The sequence below is a fragment of the Corvus moneduloides genome, chromosome 1, assembly GCF_009650955.1.
Source record: "Corvus moneduloides isolate bCorMon1 chromosome 1, bCorMon1.pri, whole genome shotgun sequence".
Lineage (NCBI taxonomy): Eukaryota > Metazoa > Chordata > Aves > Passeriformes > Corvidae > Corvus > Corvus moneduloides.
In genome coordinates, this window is record NC_045476.1 from 163,372,805 (window position 1) to 163,385,636 (window position 12,832).

General features: G+C 39.2%; 1 long non-coding RNA gene across 1 annotated transcript; it reads right to left on the reverse strand.

Moving 5' to 3' along the window:
* Positions 1-515: 515 nt before the first annotated feature.
* LOC116456025 lies at positions 516-11,578 on the reverse strand. The gene is made up of 2 exons (XR_004244524.1): positions 10,757-11,578; positions 516-10,136 (listed from the first exon to the last, which is right to left on the reverse strand). It is a non-coding gene; the product is annotated as an uncharacterized LOC116456025 (long non-coding RNA).
* Positions 11,579-12,832: the final 1,254 nt, after the last annotated feature.

The following is a 12,832-nucleotide window of genomic DNA, read 5'->3' on the forward strand; positions in this document are numbered from 1 at the left end:
TGGCAAAAAAATTAATGAACAAAGTAGAAATCCAAAATGATATTCCTTGTCAGTGTAGGATTAAATTTCAACAAGGAGGAAGAAATATTTGTCTCTGTTTAGAAAAATTACAGAACAAAAATTACAGAACAAACAACCTCAGTTTTCACTCCTGCCTCTGAGAAAAGTCTTTGATGGGATGGTCTTCATTTCAGAAAAAATGTGCACAATCCAAGCTGTAAAAGACAAAAAGTTTCCAGCAGATTTTCCAGACAAGTGAAGTTTAAGAAATCCAGAACCACTAAGGACTTCTTGTTGGTCATTTTTCCACACAGTCTGGCATTTTCACTGTGATACCTGCAGAACATGATCTGCAGAGTTCATATTTTCATGTTTTCAGATGATCCTAGAATGGGCTGGGTTGGAAGAGACCCTAAAGATCATCTCATTCCAACCATGGGCAGGGACACTTTCCACTAGATCAGGTTGTTCAAAGCCTGGCCTTCTTCTCCCTTGTTCTTTTGTTACGTGTTTTTAAAAAAGAAATAAACAAACCGTGAGTTATTCTAGCCTTGCTATTCATGATAATTGCACATGACTGAATTTTAAAATTGCTTTTAAAGACTTCCAAGACTATTTCTTTACCACACAAGGGAATCATTCATGTTACAAACCACATATTCCTGTGACTCTGCAGTTTACTCGTGGAATCCTAGAACATCCTGAGTTGGAGGGAACTCATCAGGATGAGCGAATCCAACTCCTGGCCCTCAAGGACACCTCAAGAATTCTACCGTGTGCCTGAGAGAGTTGTCCAAACACTTCTCGAGCTGTGTCAGCCTTGGTGCTCTGACCACTTCCCTGGGGAGCTGTTCCAGTGCCCATCCACCCTCTGGGTGAAGAATTTTTCCTAATATCTGACCTAAACCTCCCCTGGCACAGCTCTAGCCATTCCTTCAGGTCCTGTAACTGGTCACCAGTGAGCAGAGATCTTCCTTGTGAAGAAGATGCAGGGCAGCTGCAGACCTCCAAGGAAAGGACTGGTGTTCACACACAGCTGTATCTCGATATGAAGGTGGATTTGTTGAACATCTCACACCAATATCTGCACTCAGCTCTTCACCCTGCATTACAAAAGGATCTGTTCCAGTGAAAAGCGAATAAAAATGACAGCACTAGAAGTAGAAATGAGATGCTGGGTATTGTGTTTTCCACCTCACAGTACAAGCTTGTTTCTTGTGTCACCTGCTACCTGTTGTTAATACTCCCCTTGAATATCTCTTACTTCAATGCTGAGCCGAGTCCCAATCCATCCTGGGGTTAGAAATTGCTCCTGTGACACATTTTGCTCTGAAAATCTTTGTTATCGTCACCATAGAAATGTCTGCTTAGTTATAACATTTACTTGCAATAAGAAAATGAAGTGTCATATTCCTGAAAATATGTACAAGGGCTACAGGAGACCGAGTTATTCAATTCCTGTAATTTGTATTTTTAAAGGTATAGCTCAGGTAGCTGCCAGTTTTCCATGCTGCCTTCTTCTTGTATGATTTCAGGGCTCTAAATACACCTCTGTGGCATGGGGGAGCCTCAGTAACCAGTCTGAAATGATGACTTTCTCTAGGGAGGAAGGTGTGTGCCCTATTTCTGTATATTTTGCCCTTACTATCTGTATATTATGTAGAAAAAATTGAAATTAATAACTTATTTCTATTTTAGCCCTTAAGTTGATTAAATCTAGAGTCTGAAACAGGTAGAGATTATCAGACCTTGAACAGGTTTTATTTCAAATAAACTAAGAGGAAATAAATATTTTTTAACACCTGATAGCCAATTATTTGATAATTCTACACTTAAATGGAATCTCAACAGAAATATAAATAACATCCCTGTGAACAGCAGATGGTTTTCCACAATGGAAGCCATTAAAATGAATGATAGGAACACTTCTTCAAACAAATAGACATTAATTAAATCTGTTATCTGTATTAAAATATGGGTATGTAGAAAAACATATTACAGATGTCTGATGTGTTAAGTGTTTTTCTTCCCAATTAATACAGTATTAAATATTATTTTATTTATTTATGATTTCTTGAGTGCAACTAACTTAGAAAAATAATCTCCTGAGTTTAGATCGTTTCTTTATTAGCCTCTGGAGAAAATTACTCACTCCCTGGGGAAGAGCAATCTATATTACTTCCATTCTTCTTTAACTAGATTGTGTTTGCAAATACAATTGCATTAATATGACTCCCACTTTCTCAGAGTTTTACATAAGTTTAAATAGAGTGTTTTGGTAGTGCTCTCATGGTGAATGTATCCATTGCTACAGGCACTCCAAGACCAGTTTTTCAGAGCTATCTACACAGTTATTCAGGGAAAACGTGTTCACTGTGTCCTGGGAGAGTTTAATGCATAACGACTGCCTTTCTTATTTAAAAATAGGTAAATACCCAACCAGAGCAAGTTAGAACTGCAGGTAACTATTTCTGTAAGCAACGTTTTCCCGTGTTTACACTGAAATAATTGTGTGTATAACCCAGAGGTGTCGTTACACTTCTATTGCTTGAGCAACTGCATCAGTCCTCACAATATATGGAATAAAATCCTATTTTCTTGCAGTATTTTGATCCATTAGGCTAAGCATGGAGCATTGAATTTCTGCTGAGTCCACTTGTCCATGTACTCTGGAGGCTTTTGTCCCGAAGGATCACGTGCTGTATTGAATGTTTGACAGCAGCAGTAAAATACCCTGGGACAAGGGAGTAAGTCTGAAAAAGAGTTTCTTCAGTTATCAGTGGTGTTCCAGGGATCCTTAAGCATTGGAAAAGGCTCCCCAGAGAAGTCAGGGAGTCACCATCCCCAGAAGTGTTCAAAAAACAAGTAGATGTGGCACATTAATGGGTGTGGTGGTATTTGGTTGAAGCTTTGACTTGATGATCTTGTCATCTTTTTCCAACCTCAGCGATTCCATGATCCTATGATTTCGTGTGACAATAGCTTCCAGAAGAATCAAACTTTTAAAAGTGGGTAAAGGAATGTTTCGAGCCCCAAGTTTTTGTTGTAAGCTTGAGGCCTGTGTATTAAGGGGTTCAATTTTATTTTAGGTTTGGTGAAAGGAGTTACAGAGTGACCAAAGCAGAGCAAATGGAAACAGAATATATAAAGTTGCATGTGACCAATTTAGGAAGCAACTTTGATTTGAATTTGAATTTCTTTGTATGTGGCATTTGACTAAGGAAAGAAAAATAAATTAAGACCAAGTGAGATGGCTATTGGCTCATTTCTCCTACAGTAACTGTCTGTACCATGCCTTTGCATTTTATGGCAAGGCACTTCATCCTTAATCTGAGGAGGCTCTTGATTTATCCAGGTTCTTCTTTAACCTTGAATGAAAGGGAAATATTTACAGGATTAGCTGAAAAAACTGCAAAATCATTCAAGAATTCGCTGCTATTGAGTTCCCTAAGCATCTACAGCACAAAACTTTGATCTTCCCTTTCTCCCTGGTATTTTAGCAAAATATGTCTAACTGACTAGGTAGGGAGCCAGGGCCACATCCTTTCATTCCCAGAATCCTCATGAAGTTTTTAAAATGGGAAATATACACTTTCCTTGTAACTACTGCAAAATGGCCATGCAGCTGGCTGCAAGGATGTTGAAGAATTTAGGGGAAAAATCAAGTAGCAACTGCTTCTGGCTTTTATCTATTCAGTATTTTCACTAGAAATGCAGAGGATGCTATAGGAAAAGCACTTCAGGCATTAAAAAGAAAGAGGTAATTAAAAGATTTAAAAGGATAGGATTAACATTCAAAACAATCTTGAGAAATTAACATGTGGGGCTGAGATTGATACAGTAGGACTCTTAAAGCAAAATTAAACTCATTCTCCTGCAGAAGATGCAATCCAACATAGAAGTTTAGCATTCAAGAAAACGGCAAAGCAGCACAACAGGGGAGAAAGATGATCAAAGGGCTGGAGAACCTGTCCTGTGAGGAAAGAGTGAAGGAATGATGTCTCCTCTCTTCACGAGGAGCCACCTTCTGAAGACAAGGGAGAATGGGCACAAGCTGCACTGGGAGAGGTCTCATCTTGTATAAGGGAGAAAATTTTTATAGTGAGAACAAACAACCAACAAAACAACCTCACACGAGATTCTCAGAATGGGATGGGACAGGGTGCTGGATGACCCCATCTAGGCCCCCTTTCCCATGAAAACTTGGACCAGATGGTCTTTTGATGTCCCTTCCAACCTAGGCTCTTCTGTGAGTATATGAATTAATATCTGTTCTACACTATTTTTTCTTCCACCCACTCATATCCAGAGTGAGATCTGGGAGCAGGATGGCCCATATGCTTCTGTGAGAGTTTTTTTTCTCCTCAGTGTGCCTGTTTCTATATATTTCTGTTAGCACAGACAGGTTCTGTGTGTATGTGTCACACAGAAATTAAATTTGCTCTGACCCTTTATACACTAAGCTATCTGTCTCACAACTAAGTTCCCATCCTGCTGTTGTCAGTTTTTCTTCGAATATCCATAGCAACAGGATTGTCTTGTCAATCAAATATTTCACAAGTTTTGAGGCCTGAAAGGATTATTAAAACATCTTCTACAGCTTTCTGAAGAAAAAATATCCAATAATCTTTTTCCCATTTCTTCTGTGATGAATCCAAAATGCCTATTTGTGAAAAATGCCTTCCAGAAAACAATCCACCTGCATATTTCCTGTAAAGCCCAGGAAGATGGAACATTCACCAAGACCATTGAGAGTTTTAGTCTATGTTATTGTTTTTCATATGTTTTAGAATTCATGCCTTGTTTCTAATTTGAATTTATATGTTTCTCGCTTCTGGGCTCTGTTTCTTGTTATGTCTTTCTCTACTAAATTAAAGATCTCTTTATTACCTAGTATTTCTCCCTGTGGAGATATTTAAACCATAATAGAGTCACCTCTTGGTTGTCCTTTTTAAAGACAAACAGCCCGAGTTCTTTACGTGTGATTAAATAAGTCTTTGAGCACATGAAAAACGTAGTAACTGGAAACAAAAAAAAAATTCTTCCCCTGTCTTCCTCAAACATCCAAAAAAATTACATGGCTGCTCAAAAGGGAGCACTTACAAGAAAATATAATAATCTATACAACACTAACGAGTTAGACTACAACTGCTGAAGTTATCCCAATGCGGTGGTTCTTTAGAAGAGAGCTGAGAGGGGAGATATGAAACAAAGATGAAAATTTTGGATATAGACTTTTGGTAATCAAAAATAGGGTGAGCAGTCTCTGTTCAGAGAAAAGGATGCAGCCGTTGCTTAAAGAGTTGGTGTAGAAGGGCTCAAGCATCTCTTAGAGTCAAGTGCAGCCCATAAACAGAACAAAGCAGGGTATGCAAAACTGGGGGGACTTCACTAACGAGGACTTGAAAGTAACATGAAAAGAAGTATCATAACTAAACAATCATTCTGGGATTAGAAGTTATTGTCAATGAAAGTTGTGGAATTGTCATCAGAGGAGTTATTCCAGCCTTGTTATGAGCTATGGAGATAAAACAGTGTGCTAGAAAAATAAAGGGAATGATTGAGAAACCTACAAGGTCCCTTTTGAAGCCAGAAATCCATAATTAGATATTTTAGGCCCCACCGAAGAAGCTTCCTTCATTTGGATATAAATAGAGGGATGGTGTTGAAACATCTAATGAGTGTCATTAAACCACACTAAAAGTCAGTGTTCCAGATGATCTGAAATAACTTTTTTCGTCTTTAATTAAAGCCCAGCAAATCAGCATAATTTGGAGGAAACTTCAGGCCCATCTTCCCATTGGAAACTGGACATATTGAGTTGAATCAGAAAATATCACTGACCATGGCCCAATAGTGAGAGAGCATCGTCTGCCTTTTCCCTGGGCATTACGTCACTGATAGCTGTAAATCAGTGGAACTTGATCAATCAATCAATCAATCAGCTACTGGAGATCAGCAGGTGAATTCTAAATCTGTGGTGCTGTAAAACAAGAGGATGGCCCTGAATGATAGGAAAGGGGGTATTGATGGTTGGAAACCCTGTGAAGAGAGAAAAGGCACCTCTTGCTCTGAGGATGGGATTCTCAAGGCTAATGCCTTGCTGTCCTTATCAACTAGGTCACCAACTCAAGCACTTAGCAGTTTATTTTTCTCCATGCTGAACATGTAACTAGCCCACCTGGTGTGTGATCCAGTGCAGAATACCCCCGAGAGTGGAATTTCTGAGACAGAAATGTGCTGGGCTGTCTGTGGGTATTACGACCAGAAGAGCACTGACAACTGAGAATTAAGTTGAAATTCCAGATTGCCAGACACTCTGCAGTTCTGTGTTCAGTGTTTAACAACATTTCTGTCTTTGTTTATCCTTCAGGATGATGATACAAGATTAAGGGGTAATTTATCTTTCCTTTGAATCAGGGCTTTGTTCAGTCTCTTGCCATCTATGACTACAATACTGGGAACTCTGGTCAAATCACAACCAATTAATAAAACAATAGAAACACAAACCTAGAACGATTTTTCTAAAGACTTAAAATGGGACATGGCTTCCTGAATGTGTGATTAAGGTTTTTCAAAACTGAAGCCACCTATGGTCATTTTCTAGTAGGTATAGGCAGTAAACAATAAGTACAGGTGAGATCTAAAAGGAAAGAAATTATAGGATGTAGGATATGAATGCTGGATGTTCTTGCAGCATGTCTAAGGATGTCTTCCAACATCATGTTACATTAATATATTTGGGATTTTAATCTAGTTGATAATGGTGTAAAAAATGGGGAATTCATGTGCCCATTCAAGATACACGTGAAAGGAGTTCTAAAAAAAGCCCAAAATTTATATTTCTTGTGGAATACATCCCTTTCAGCAGGGGATCATAGCACAATGGTCTCTCACAGTGCGGGTTTGAGCATCTGTAGGTCTCCTATCACTTTCTTGGATCAAGACAAGGCACAGCAGGACGGAGACTATTTTCCTTTTAGTGGATAAATCTCTATTTGGATAATTTAGGGTCAAATATTTATCTGGTTATTAATGTCTCAGTTACCAAAAAAGGAGCAATTAATTTTCTTGTTACAGGCAAGGGATTCTGCAACTTAGAGAGGAATATTTTATTTAACATAATTAAGTCCTTTACAACACCATGTATCATTTTTGAAGACCTGAGGACAAGATGGACAGATAAACACCTCTAAATTTATTTTCTCTCTCAAAACTTAATTCACCATTAATTTACTATATCTGCCAGACCTGGTCAATCCCCATCAGCCACATTTCACTCCAAAGGATGCAGCCACAGCAAAGAACGTTATTTTAAAGACTACCTGAACATTTCTGCTTTTTTATCCCTGTGACTTAAAATTATTCACTTTATCAAATCTTGCATCTACATCAAATTTATAACAGAGAATGAAAATGAAATTGCTATTGCTATTAATTATAGTTTTTGCTTTTGCTGTAGCAAAATCATATTTTTCGTGAAGCATTTTCAGAAGAACCAGAAGAAACCTAAAGTCAACAGTGCTTCTAATCTCACCAATGCTCTTGTCCATGATGAAATAACTTGCCTGAAAACAGAAGGAATAAACCAGTCTAAAATTACAGAAAATGTTGGTTTCAAGTGCTTCAAGGGCAGGTTCTATGTCTTTGACTTTTATACCAGAGCCATACCCAAAATGAATGACTCTAGCCATCTCTTTATCATTACAGAACTCCTTCCACATTCTACATTCCAGAAATTTGTCATGTTTGGTGATAAACTTGCTCTCCTACTTAGGCAACATCAGGAAATAATGTGGATGCATGTATACTAGGGTCGTGAAGAAAGGGGAATGTGACAAAATCTAATATCCTTGAAACAAATTAGAACTCTTTTTTTGTTATTTTTTAGGTAATTAATGGGTCTCAGTTGTCTGCAGCTGTAGTTATGGCAATTAGTTCAGCTTAGCACAAGTCTCTAATTTCCTACATCAATAAATGTTACATCAGGGCAGGATCACTATCAAGCGTAGTCATTGTTTACAGCATATTCATCTTCATAAGTGCCTGACTATAAACAGAACATCTTTCCATTGAGGTTTGCCTTAAAATATCCATCAGCATGCCTTAGAAATGCTGGGAAATACTGGAGTGAGGGAGAAAATGCAATAGATCTTTTGCAAAATTAAAAGCCAAAATGTCAGTGTAAGGAAAACATTTATTTTCCTCTACTGTTTAAGTACCTACATGAAACAGAAATTCTATGGTCTTGTCCAAGCTGAGTGAGAAATACTTTTGCCCCAAAGAAGCCGCTGTTGATGAGGGGTCAGGAGTTGGATTTTGATGACCCTTGTGGGTCCCTTCCAACTCAGGGTATTCCCTGATTTTCTATGATTTGCTAAGGCTACAAAGTGGGGTTAAATGTGGGAGATGTGTGAAGACTTGTGAGGGAATGAGAGAAACAAGGACTTCACAGGATTTTTGTGGTGAAGACAATTGAAAATTGGCTGTTCACCTACAAACTGCAAAGGGACAAAACTATCTGGTCTCCATTCTTTGAGGAGAGCTGTGAGAGAGGAAGAAATCTGAGGGAATTGTCCCTTTGGCTTCCTAAAGAAAGACCCTGTGCTATCCATTCCTCTACTCTAACAAGATACTGACTCTACCACTACTCCCCAGGAAAAAATAGTGAGGATGAATCAACTTCAGCATGAGCAAACTTCGTATTGAGGGCAATGAAACACCAAATGCAATTATTTCAGTCATGAGGTTTGTGCTCCTCGATAGTGGCAGCACTAACGAAGCAAACGCAAGGAAGAACCTCGTGCATCATTCCATGGGATTACTGCCACAGGCTACACTGGTACTTTGTATTTACTTTTAATTACACTACCTGGATTAAAAGTAAATTTTAAAACATGCAGGGAGAACTCAGATATTTGTTTTTATGGGACAGGAAGAATATCCAGTGTTTAAGGAGGCAGCGGTTAATAATAAATAAGACTTAGAGTCCATTTCTTTCAGTGGCTGGTGTAGCAGACCTGGGACACCATATACTGGTTCTGACTCCCACAGTTTTGCTGTTTCCTGTTGAAGAGAGGAGTTCTGCTTCAGTCAACCATTTTTTAATAAGCCTAAAAAAACCTTAAAAAATGTGCGAGGCACATTTGAAGACCATCATCATCTCTCTCCCTTTGAATTCATTAGATTTGCGCAACCAAACACATTGGACGTTTCAACAGGTTTTTACTCCATATATCTGTATTAGGAAAGCTACTAATTACCAGAAGAGTCTCCAGAAAAGAGGAAACAAAAACCACTTATGAACATACAGTTTCCTCTTTCTCCTCCCCAAATGAGCAAAAAACCTCTTAAACTGACATTTTCAATGATGTATTATGGCAGGTAAATTAAGCAAAGAGTTAATTAAAATCTGAGAGTTAATTAATGAGATCCACTGCACATTAAAGATCATTACTCCATCTGAAAAGAGTAATTAGAGAGCAGTTGCTGGTGTGTTTTATTCTCCTGGGTGTTTTGCTGACATGCCACATAAGTCATTCGATGTTGAGAAAATAATCTGCTGATCTCCATATTTACTGTGATTATTAGATAATTGTGGCAAGTTAAGCTGTAGCAGAGAGAATCCTCTTTCTACCAGATTTCCTCTGAACTACTTATTCATCTGTCTATTTATCTGGCCTCTTATGTCCCTTAATTAAGTAATTTGTGATAATAATAATTTCCAATCTCCATTTTAACTGGTAGCTTTCACCTAAAAAGCTCCTTTTCTTTAAATCACTTCAGATGATAGAGCTGGAAGTTCAAGAAATCTGCTCTGTTGTGTTGCTGTCACTGCTGTGTTCTGTGGCCATGGGCAAACTTGGTTCACTTGAATTCCCAAGCAGTTGTCAAATGAGACTATGAACTTGTGTGACAAGACCTCTGTGATGGCTGAGATGTCAGTCAGGAGCTGTGGTAATCAGTCACAGTGATTAACTCTGAGCAAACAGTACTTGGTGGATAATGCTTCTTGCCATTTTCTACCAAGCAGATCCTTGGAAAATTCCAGACTCGTATCACCATTGATTGCAATTGTTGCTGCTGAAAAATGCACAGTGGGTTGGCATTGCTCTCTCTGGTTGCTTGAATTCACCCTGGAATCATAGAATCATAGAATGGTTTGGGTTGGAAGGGGCCTTAAGGATCACCAAGTTCCAGTTCCCTGTCATGTGAGGGGAACCTTCCACTATCCCAGGTTTCTCAGAGCCCCATCCAGCCTTGCCTTGAACACTTCCAGGGATGGGGAATTCACAGCTTCTCTTGCACAACCTGTGCCAGTGCCTGACCACCCTCACAGTAAACAATTTCTTTCTAATACCCGGTCTAAGTCTAGCCTCTTTCAGCTAAAAGCCATTTCACCTTCTCCTGTCACTGCAGAGATGTTTCCAGGGAAGCCTTTGAGAAATCAGTTTGTGTTTGTCTTCACACACTGGCACAGCAGCTCACTTTCAGATCCATTAGTTTTCGTGTGATTGTTTTTTGTGCTGCCTTTATTCATAAATGCCCTGGAAGAACATTGCTTGCTTCAGTTTAAGCTTGATATTTCATGTCCTGCCATCACCATCCAAGAGAACTGTTCTTCTTTCCCTATACAATCCCTTCATCAACCCACATTTCAAAACCACATTTTTCTATATCTCTCCTCCACCTCTTTAACCTATCCCTCTTCCCAGCCTTGCTCTCTCCTTCACCTGCCGCCCTTGCAAGCTGTTACCTTTCTAAATCTGTCCTGCATTTCCAAATTTGCCAGATGTTTTCCATCCAGCAGTACCCCGGGTCAGGATCTATTGGCTGCAGGACTCTGAAATTGCTCATTTCGTGTTTAGCTTCATTAGATAATCTCAAGGTTTCTGCTATGAAGGAAGTGGGTGCCTTGCACAAGTCTTTTTTTTCTTAAACTAGAGATCTCTTCAGAAATCAAATTAAGAATCCAGAGAGACCAGACCTGTGAGATATCTTACTATATATTTGAAGTGAAGAGAAGTTGATGAAAAAAAATCAAGATGTGTATTTTGGCTCTATGGAGCAAACTCCAGAACACTCTCTTCTCTCTTTCACTTTCAATAAACATTTTTTATTTTCTCTCATACAAGACCTAATAGTTTAAAATGATTGCTGTCTTCTCTGTAGACCAGTGATTTCTTAATTTTTTGAAAATGGTTGACCCCCTTTAAACTTTCAGCTGGCAATACAGTGTTCAGAACAGCCAATGGAAGTGTGTTGTCAGCTTCTGTGTTTCTTCGGTGGCTTTTCAAGGACTTTTGAGACAGTTTACAAGATGTTCCCCCATGCAGCCCTTATATCTCCCAGAAATCACTGTCTGTAATTTCAAACCCTTTCCTGTGTGCTGCACCCATAGTGACAGAAAGCCTTTTTCCACATATCGTGAAGATGCCAGTATTCTTCACCTGTGTTCCCGTTTGAGACAAATTCGGAGGAACATCCAAAATGAACGTCCTCTCATAGAAGGCAGGTTTCAGCCACCCCTCCCCCACCAGGTTTGGGAAAAAATTCCTCGGAGGAAAGTGAAAGAAAAAAATACTTATTTAACAGACACAATGCACAATGGGAAAAGAATAATGCTAAATAATAAAACCTCTCGCTGTGGAGAGTAACCTGGGAAGATTTCGGTCCTTTCTGTGGGGGTGGTCTCTCTCTCCTCTGGATCAGTGTAGGACCCCCTCCAGGCCAACAGTGTAGGGTCTTCCGGTGTGTTCTGAACAGTTCCAGAAGAGAAGAAGAAGAAGCCAAAGTCCCGGGAACAAAAGTTTAACTCCCCGTCTCTCTCCAGAGAGACAGAACAGAAAGCTGGCTAAAAAGCAGCAAAAAGGGTGCATCCTCTGCACTTGCTGCTGCAGAAGCACTCAGAGGAGTAGAGTGACCTTGGAGCACAAGCTGCTTTGAAAAGTTTGTCTGGCTTTTTCGCACCCAGTTTTAAAGGCACAGAAAGGCACAGGAATCATGTCTGGGCATAGAGCAGCGATAGGGGATCCACATCATAAAGTTACCCCAAGACAACCTGTCATTCAAAAATCATTATTTAACTCATGGAAACAAAATTGAATAAATTCTCAGGTATAACACTAAACTCTGATGTTTGTTGTCTTGAAATTTTTGTCTGACAAAGTTTTCCTACGTCTCAGAATTGGGTTTCTATTTTTCCAAAGGAAATTCAGATTTTATTCTTGTTCTGCTTCAGGAAGCTGAGAGCTTGATTTATTTCAGGAAAGAGAAGATATAATAAAACATACCAGAAGGGCAGAAACAGTAATATTTACTGATTAGTAAACATGTGCAGGTCTCAGTGTAGCTGATGGCTCCACTGAACTAGAATCCTCCTTTCATCCCTCACGATCTGCCTACCTCCTCCCTGGATACATGTGATGATAACTCTTTATTAAAATGCCAGGCCATTCTGGGAATTAATTAATAAAAAAAGAACTCTGGAATTGGCACAACACTGTATGTTAGAAATTCTTATTAATCCACAAACTACATCCACACAGCAGGATGACAGCTCTTCCCAAATGCATTAAGCAGAGACATGACACAGACAAATGATTTAGAGAATCAGAGAATGCTTTGGGTTAGAAGGGACCTTTCAAGATCACCTAGTCCTGCCATCCTGCCACGGCCCAGGACATCTGCCATCAGAACAGGTTACTCAAAGCCCCTTTCAACCTCATCTTGAACACTGTAATATCCCAAGATTTTTCCCAGTGTCAGTGTCCCTGCCTAGGCAATTTTTTCCCATGTTTCATTATGATCAGGAGGTCCTTACCCAGCCATG